This window comes from Poecilia reticulata, linkage group LG10, assembly GCF_000633615.1.
Source record: "Poecilia reticulata strain Guanapo linkage group LG10, Guppy_female_1.0+MT, whole genome shotgun sequence".
Lineage (NCBI taxonomy): Eukaryota > Metazoa > Chordata > Actinopteri > Cyprinodontiformes > Poeciliidae > Poecilia > Poecilia reticulata.
In genome coordinates this window covers 31,812,871-31,822,777 of record NC_024340.1, presented here as the reverse complement: position 1 = coordinate 31,822,777, position 9,907 = coordinate 31,812,871, and the positions used below count along the sequence as shown (strand labels likewise).

Below are 9,907 nucleotides of genomic sequence, written 5' to 3'. Positions count from 1 at the left end.
CCTCCTGCCAAGATCCAACCCACTGGCGCCCTCTTCTGGGTGGTTGGTGGTGCTGAAAAGGAAAACCATCTGACCCCACAACCTGGTACCCAACAATGAAAGGCCAACCAGCCCCCAACCCCGTTACCAAAATCAAACTAAATTTAAGGGGGGCTGACCTTTCATGACCTCTGGAAATAATTATTAGTATCTCTAAAAAAAGAACTTTATATGCTTTATTTTTTAGTATCATTTTCTTGCCCTGCGTATTCGCGCTGGGAGTTTCAGCCAATCAGCATCAAGGAAAAATTTAACTATTTTTAAATTAAACTCATAATTCAGACTCCTCTGTGGATCGGCTGGTGTGTCTGAGTGAGCGGGTCGGGCTGCGGGTCGACCAGAACCAGTATCACTGAAGCATCAGAACCAGATTCTGGAGAAGGAGAAGCAGCAGTTGGAGGGAAAAACCTGCAGCAGGAAGAAGGAAGGCGACGAATGGAGAGAAGAGGGGAAATGACAGGTCGGACGGTCATGCCGCCTGCACCGCCGCCTGCACCACAGCCTGCACCGCTGCCTGCACCGCCGACCGCCTGCACCACCACCTGCCTGCACCACCTGCCTGCACTGCCTCCTGCCTGCACCACCTCCTGCCTGCAACGCCTCCTGCACCGCCGACCGCCTGCACCACCACCTGCACTGCCTCCTGCCAGCGCCACTGTCTGCTCCGCCTCCTGCCTGCACCACCTGCCTGCACCGGCTGCCTGCTCCGCCTCCTGCCTGCACCACCTCCTGCCTGCACCGCCTGCACCACCTGCCTGCACCGGCTGCCTGCACCGCCTCCTGTTTGCACCGCCACCTGCACCGCCGCCTGCACACTCTGCTCCAGCACAACGGCACGTCAGAGTTTCTGGTCTCATGTTGAATCCAAGTCAGCTGCGTCGCATGTTGGGAGATTTTACCAACAATTTCCGTTCAGCTTCGGGTGCAAAAATCTTCAAATACTGAAAATAAAACCAAACTAATTAAGGAGGATTTAAAATCTTATTTAAAGGCAATAATGTCCTAATGCTGACTTTAAAGGTTGTAGTTATATTGGCAGATTTATAACAACATATTTTTAATCTGCCTGTGAAACTAGAACCTTTGAAAGTCAATAAGTTACTTAGAATAACCTTTGACAGCTTCCTAAAAAGTTACTTGTACATTAGTATAGTTTTATTTCAAGTCGTTGAAGATATTTACATAAATACTTGGTAAGATTTTGTGCTTGTGCAGTGCTAGAACATGAATAAGCAGTTTTTGAGTGGTGTGTGTGTGTGTGTGTGTGTGTGTGTGTGTGTGTGTGTGTGTGTGTGTGTGGCCTCAGTTTAACTCTGACATGCAGGAAACGTTGGCCACTCCTCCTGACATCAAAGGACCGTTTGAAGTTTAAAATAAAATGAGATTCTGCTCCAGCCTGTGTTTATCCGAGTCGTCGTCGTCATCATGCTGATGGTAACCCAGCAAAACGTCCTAAATAAAGGCCCAAACGGGTCACATTTAAATGGTTGGAGCTGCAGAATCACAGAATCTCAGTTGGATTCAGGTCTGGACTTTGACTAGACCAAACCATTGCTTTCCATGCGAATAGTGATCCAATAACAATTAGTCTGGATTCAGGCCAGCCCAGTTTAATCTGATTTAATCCAACTCCAGTCCATTTGTCTTGAAAGTCCAGTTTGGTTCGTTTGGTGTAAATGCTAATTGACCTCTGACCTCTGGTCCTCCAAACCTCAGTCTGGGTTCGGTTGAAGTGAACTCTGGTTCAGTTTGAATCTGAACGCCAAGCAGAGCGGAAACAGCTCCAACAGCAGGAAGTGGACTGCAGCGCAGGGCATTCTGGGTAAATCCAACCAAAGCTAACATGTTAGCCTAGCGCTAGCAGCAGAAATGGCTCCTGGTCTTTAGCCTAAAGAGAAATCCTCCAACCGCTAAAATCCTCCATCTTGTTTTCATCTGGTGAAGAAGGAAGTTGCTCTCAGTGTGTCGTTTCCTTCAGTGGTTCTTTGTGCAGCGCCCCCACAGGCCAGGAGGGGAACAGGTTGGTTTGACTCAGAGCAGCTGGAGGTGGAGCAGATGATGAAGTTCTGGTTCCAGTAGAACCGGGTCGACTGGAGGAAAACAATCTAACTTTCTGTCCTGATGTTTCCATGTAACGTTGCGGGAATGCGGCTGCCCTTAGAGGTCATATAGAGGTCATCATCTGACCCAGAGCTGCAGCCTAAACTGGTTCCCTGCAGCGGATCTGGACCGGGATGAGCTGGACAGCATGTCAGCAGATGACAGACGTGACACCCAGAGAGCAGAAAGCTCTTTGTGGTGCTTCTTACTTTAGATCAGTCTGCTGCAGCCATGACCGTCAGCGGGATGACATCACCACATGACAACAGCAAATAGCTGCACTGGAGGATGGCGCCAATTCAACGCTCACCCAAACATGCGTGCTAACTGAAGCACATCCGAAGTGAAGCAGGAAGTTTGCTTGTCTGACGGTTTTTCTTCATTTTTGTTTAAATAAAATCTGATCCACAGCAGAGGAAGAAATCTCAGCAGCTACCTGACCTCAGGGATGTTTCATAACCACGCTGACAACTAATGATTTAAGCAATTTTCTGTAATTTACCAACAGTCTACAGAGAGGAAATGTGGTTGTGTGTCTCCAGTAGACGCTCTCCAGCAGCAGCAGCGGTTCGTTTCGAGGTATTTTGGTTTAATCAGGGATCCTAATCCATCATATTTCATCAGACTCATCAAACACAGATCGCAACCAGAATCAGTGGAAACAGGAAATAACATCATATCTGCAAGAAAGTAAGATGCAGCCAATTAAAACACAGAAGGTTTCTGAGCATTGTTTTGATTATATGTGTTACATAACAGCATGAAGCCGTCTCTGTATGAAACTCAGATTCAGCCGCTCATCCAGATTTCAGCTAACATCCTCTCTCCTAGCTTTGGTAAAAATAACATATATTTTCCACAGCCAAATAAGAAAATCCATACCAACAATGTCACACCAAAGTGAATGAGAAAAAGTGATTAAAGACACTAATGAACTTTATGAAATATTTAGTAATGCAGTATGATCTGTGCTTTCAGGTGTTGACACCAAACGTCTCCAATAATACAGAAAAGTTTCTAGATTTGTTGCTTCTTTGAAAAAACACTGTTAGATGGGCTTAATGGACCTTAGCACAGGGGCCACGTTTCATTGGCTAATGCCCATTGCACTCATGGTGCATTCAGGAACATCAGGTACATCTGCATGACTGACCATCCTACTTATCCTTTACTGATAAATTAGGTCGCTTCTTGATTGGATTGTGAATCTAATAAACATTAAAATCAATAACATTTATTACCAATGACACTTGATCAATACCAACAGATGATACATTTAAATGAATATTCACTGATCCACCACCGCACAGCATTCTGGGAGATGTAGGCAATGGAAAGATTTTAGCCTCTCAATGTGAGCTAAGCTAGCTGGTAGCATCAACTAACGCACTAATTATTCGGTTGCCTAGCAACAACCTGCTGGGTAACTTAGCACAGCAACAGTTTCAAGTTCCTCCACCGTGACTCAAAACAGCTAAAAAAAACAATGATGTGAAGAAAAACTGAAGATAAAACAGGAAATTAGTCCAGAAGGATTTCAGATATTTAAAACAAAAAAATAATAACTGATGGGCTGCACAGTGGAGCAGCGGGTAGAGCTGTTGCCTTGCAGCAAGAAGGTTCTGGGTTCGATTCCCGGTCTTTCTGCATGGACTCTCCATGTTCTCCCTGTGCATGGTGGGTTTTCTCCAGGTACTCCGGTTTCCTCCAGTTGACATGACTGTCAGGTTAATTGGTCTCTCCAAATTCTCCCTTGGTGTGAGTGTGTGTCCCTGTGTCCCTGTGTTGCCCTGCGACAGACTGGCCACCTGTCCAGGTGACCCCGCCTCTCGCCCGGACCGTTAGCTGGCGGCAGCAGCTCCTCCCGACCCCACTGAAGGACCAGGGTGTTATAAAATAGATGGATGGAAATGTTTGTATGGTGATCAGTTTTTCAGCTCAACTGGAACGTGTCCTAAAAACATCAGGTCAAAGGTCACAGGAGTGATCGGATGGTTGGTCCTGATTCCATCAAATTCAACTCAGTTTACCAAACTGGATCTGTTAGACAGACACACACACACACACACACACACACACACACACACACATTCCAGGAGCACCACAAACCATCGTCCCACAGCGGAGGGTGTGGCGGCTACGCCGTCCACTGACCAATCACAACAAAGCTTTGATAAGAGCCAGAAGCAATGGCTGGACCTGCTGGATTTGTTCTTCTCTCTCTCTCACACACACACACACACACACACACACACCTACACACACACACACACACACACACACACACACACACACACACACACACACACACACACACACACACACGCAGGCAGCAGGACCCTACTGCTGTGCGCTCAGCGGCTGTGAAAACTCGAGTGGAAATGCTTCTGGCAATCTGAGCAGCTGAGCGTTGGAGCTGGAGGTCGGGGGAAACGGCGCAAATTAGCAAAGAAGAAGAAAAGCAGGAAGAAAAGATGTCAGAACGAGCCATAGGTGACAAAAACAGAAAGTTAATCAGAGAAAAGACAGAGAGCAGGAGCGCAGACATGAAGAGCTGGAAACAAAGCGAGGCAGAGAGGCCGGGCGAGGACACAGAAAGCCGAGAAGGTGTTGCTTGTAAAAATCCTGCCAGGAGTTCCTCAAAAAGCCATTAATGGTGGAACAGAAATTCAAAAACCCAGCTTTCTGTAAGAGTTGGTCCAGGCAGCGTGCCACTTCCAGCAGCGAGGCTGAAGACGCACTCCGGACCGGGCCGACGCTCAGACACTCAGGAAGGTTCAGGAGCCAAACATCGGCAGCAATAATCTGCCTTATTTAGCTCCTCCTCACCGGAGGACAAGATGGAGGCCAGGTGTTTCACTAATGTTTCTAACCAAATATTCAGACTGAAACTCAGCAGTTAGCTTACTAAATTAACATTTATCATAAAATATTTACATTGCAGCTAATAGCTTGTTACCAACTATTTAATTTCAACTTGATATTTAGTTTCAAACCAAATGTTTGGCTTGATAACTAAATATTTAGCTTGAAGCTAAACATTTAGCTCAGAGCTAATTTGTTAGCTCACTAACTAAATATTTAGATTCAATTTAATTATTTAACCTGAAACTAAATATTTAGCTCAGTAACTAAATATTTTGTTAACCCTTAGATTTGAGCCAATTTTTAGTTCATAGCCAAATATTTAGCTAAACTAAAGCTATTTAGCATAACTAAATAGTTAGCTTCTTAACTAAATATTGAGCTTCATAACTAAACATTTAGCTTCATGACTAAATATTTAGGTTGGAAGTTGATATTTAGTTGGCACACGTAACTCGAAGCTGTGATATTTATAGATGAATGACTGAGATGGTGAAAACATCAGCCTGAATATTAGTGATGTTTTTGCTCTTATGATGAGATAAAGAACTAAATATTTGGAGTTAGTTTGTGACTTTAGGAGCCTTAAAACCGGAGCGGCTCGGCCCGATCCGAGCGTTCCCTCCGGAGTTCACGGCACCAATTCCTGACATTTCACAGCAGTTAGCAAACAGTTTGCAGCGCCAGAAAAAAACACATTAAAGTAAGCACTGCAGGGTGTGTGTGTGTGTGTGTGTGTGTGTCCCAGTAGAACAGGTGTGAAGCGAACCCAGGAGAGAAAAGCCGTCCTGTTTTCGCTCCTTAAGGGCCCCTCCACTCAAATTAGATGCAAATGAGGTCTGGAGTGGCTTCCCAGGACGACGTTATGGGATCGGCGGGCCGGAGGAAAACTGGGCGAGCAGCTGAGGTCAGCACTGTTTTTCTCTCATTAACCTCCCCAAATGTTGCTTATAATGGAGCCGGAGAACCGGGCGGTTCTGACAGCGGCTGCTCAGAGGGTGAAGGAAGGAGGATGTTAAATCAGGAACCAGTTTAATGATTTCAGACGGTCGCTGATGGTTTCCACGGCTGACGCAGCCAGACGGCTCCCTCTCCGCTGATTTCCTGTTCTGCAGGCGTTCCCAAAATAATACGCCTTTTAGGCCTTTTCGCCTTCTTCGCATGGATTCCAGCGCTTCAAACCCAATTTCCTTCAACTTGTGTCATGACACTCAACTGTGGTTCTGAGCGACCTTCGCAGTCGGCCTGAATTAGCTCGATTCAGTAGAAACGTCTTCAGAGAGCCGTAAAAACCAGCAGCAGGGAAAAATCCCCCTTCAACACCTGACAGCTCTCGCTCACTGCTGGATTATTAAATCATGTTATTGTTGCGAGTCTGCAGGCTCAGCTCTTCATGAGTACAGCGCTGTGTTACTTTGTGACGCTAACATTAGCAGGACGAAGGGGGTTAGCATCTGCTTAATGAAATCTATGCTGCTGGGGTCAAACTGGACCAGAACCGCTTCTGGTTCTGTTACGACTGCAGTGTAAACCCGACAGGTTGTCTGGTTTACTGCCAGGTTTATGATCCTTCAATTTAAACAAATCAACTCTGCAGCGCTAAAAGACTTCTGGACCAGGCGGAGGAAAGGCTTTCACTCCTCAGTCCTTCAAAATAAAGTCCAGAAGAGATAAAAGTTGTTCCAGTTCAAACCGTCAGCAAAGCGCCGCCAAACTCAGAGATGTATTTATGGAATCAGGTTTAATCCAAACCTGCTTCTCTACGTCCTCCTGCATCTCATCCACAGCCAAGTTGCTCTCACTCAAATGTTTGCTCATGATTTGTTGGTAAATCAGCCCAAGTGTCACATTCTGGACAGGCTGCAGGTTGTTGCTCACAGCAGCGCCGACAGTAAAACATGAACCACATGAAACCTGGAGGGGGGAAAATAACGCAACATCCTTCTCTTTTCTCGCTCTCTGTCAGCTACGCTACACACAGACCCGTTTCCATAGCAACTGACAACAACCACACTTCATGTATCAGGATTCAACATTTAAGACACGAAAACAGAAAATTCAGTCCGTTTCAGTTTTATGTCTTTAGGCTTGATGATTATTTTGAAATTAATAAGTGATTGCTGTGGCAGATTAGCTACCGCTAAGCTAAGCTAAGCTAACACAGTGGTGGTAGATTAGCTACCGCTGCGATTAGCTAAACTAACACAGTGGTGGTAGATTAGCTACCGCTAAGATAAGCTAACACAGTGGTGGTAGATTAGCTACCGCTGCTATTATCTAAGCTAATTAGTAGCAAAGCTCTACGTCCCTTTTTCTTTTTTATGTCAGGCGTACATTTAAGATTTCATGTTGACAACTACCAGCTAAAGCCAATGCTAGTCATTGTTAGCTAGCGGTCGTCTGCTCTCCAGCAGAAAGCTGGGGGTCTGGAGACAGAACAAACAGATACAAGACAAGCTGGCGGCCATTTTGGCTCATTGCCGTTTTTTAGGCTGACATGAAAGCAAACTCATCTGAAACGTTGTTTGGCAAAGGCTGTTCTGTTGACTAACTGCTGCTCTTTTAAAGCTTTCTGGTTGCTTTGTTTCGTATTTTCTGGCTAAAACACCCGGATGACCACAGCCAGTCCTCTCTGCTCTGCTGCAGGACCCAGCCCAGTTTCATAAACATCACCCAGAAGCAGAGAACTGATTGGCTCACCAGTCAGAGGAACCAGTTAAACATCCCACACCATCACCAGAACCCAAACTGCTGCTCCATCCCTTCAGTGCAATTAAAAAAACGTTTCTCCAGCATTTATGGAAACTTCCTCCCTGTTTGTTTTTCCTTTCAATCAACCACCATCTGTATGTTTTCCCCTAAAATGATACATACCAGTCTGACCAGTCTGGACCCGTTCTGCTGACTTCAATAGCTATAAATATCCTGCTGCCAGAAGACTAATTAAACACACACTCCTGACATTTGTTCACATGTTCAGCTAAACATTTGTTGACAGTTTTGCTGAGGCCTTGTCTCTATATAAACTAATATCGCCGCGACAACGATTAAAAACTAACATCGTGCACATCGAGTTGGTTTCAGGAAAGTTTCCTTCCACAGGAACCTGAACAAATCCACCTCTGAGCGATGTTTTAATGCCAACCCGTAGGGGGCAGCGCAGCGCTAAGCTGGAACCTGTCAGCCAATCAGAAGGCTCCAAAGCGACCATCACTTCCTGTTAGGGATTAAACATGGCGCCTCCAGGCAGGTTCAGGAACAGCTTCAGACGTTGGAATGTAAAGTTTTAAAACAGACGATCAGGATGTGAATTTATCGCACGGCGCTTTATTTGCAAACGTTTCCTTAAATCTCCACTTTGGTCTGAGTTTCTATATATAATAATTTTATTGATATTAAACTGAGTTTATTGTGTGGGTGAAAAGATAAAAAATGTAAAAAGTTTTCCCAGATATAAATGTTTCTTCTGCTTTAATTTGTTATTTTGTTAATAACTTATTGATTTCTCCATCTAATGACATCATCAATTACTTATTATTTCAGTAAACATTTTATAAAACACTTTTTGTGGGCGCTTTGTCCACCTCAGCCTGTTTTCATAAGTTATATCACACATCGTTTTACTTTGGTAATCAATTCTTCTATTGATTATTCTGACGGTTAATCAATGCTTGAGATACAAAATTGTCAAAACGTTTCATTTAACCCCTTTAGCTTCTTTTTATAAAACATTAAATTCATTTTATAAATTAGAAAATAAACATTTTATTGCCTAAAATGCAATAACTTTCAGTGGAGGCTCGATTAACCGATCAATAACTGAAAGTTGATTAATATGTGATTATTTTCCAGAAAGTGAAACAGGGAGAAGTTCTGAGTAAAACAGATTTACAGACAGATTAGTTTTTATCTTAAATGCAACATTTTGATCATTTTTGTAAAGTTTTGGGTTAATTTCTGCTGTGATTGTTGTTCTTTCAGTAAAATAACCATTTTAGAGTCTTAACTCCAGATATCAATTAATCCATTACTAAATTAGTTGATTTTATTGATTAATCGTGATTAATCGTTCCAGCCGTAGTCAAGTCAAATCACAATATTATCCAGATATGTTAACTTTAAATGAAAAACAAGCTAATGACCCATTTTAGCCAGATTGTTTCTGCGTCTGAAGCTGATAAATGTGGTTTATTTAATGAGCTGAACTCCATATTCTCCTTATCTCAGCTGGCAAAGCCAAATCTCCGCCTGGAGCCACGGCGCTCATCTCCTTTAAAACGTTCCCCATCTGCGCAGAGCTCATCCATTTTAATGCTTCCCACCTCAAATTTATCTGCAGAGGGGAATAAAGACGAAGGCCGAGGGAGGGAGGGAGGGAGCGGCTCGGATAAGTCAGAGGAGCAGAAACAGACGGGCAAATCCCCCCCCAGGGGGCGGAGCGACACCCGCCACCACCACCCATCACTGTTTATTTTACTGGGATGTAAACGTCCTGGGGGGGGCGCCGTGTGAACCCCAGCAGGTCCTGGGGGGTCGCAACAATCACACAAACCTGCAGAAGGAAACAGTCACCTGAACAGAACGCGCTCCGACCTGCAGACGCAACAAAACGCAGGCGCTGAACGGCAGACGCAGCTGTAGCTGCATGTGCTGCAGCAGCTGCTGCACATGCAGCTACAGCTGCAGCACATGCAGACGCAGCTGCAGCACATGCAGCTGTAGCTGCAGCACATGCAGCTACAGCTGCAGCACATGCAGCTGCAGCACATGCAGATTGAGTTTGTTGTGTCAGAGTTTGGTCTGCTGCCCCCCTGCAGGGCTTCAACGCTCCGTTATCACAAATAATCACTTCCATGCGGCAGGAGGGAGAGGTGTGTGTGTGTGTTTCTCTGTGTGTGTGTGT

General features: G+C 44.9%; 1 protein-coding gene across 1 annotated transcript in view; it reads right to left on the bottom strand.

Moving 5' to 3' along the window:
* The window catches only part of slit3 (slit homolog 3 (Drosophila)), a 222,596-nt gene that overhangs the window by 211,379 nt on the left and 1,310 nt on the right, over window positions 1-9,907 (bottom strand). The window lies entirely within an intron of this gene.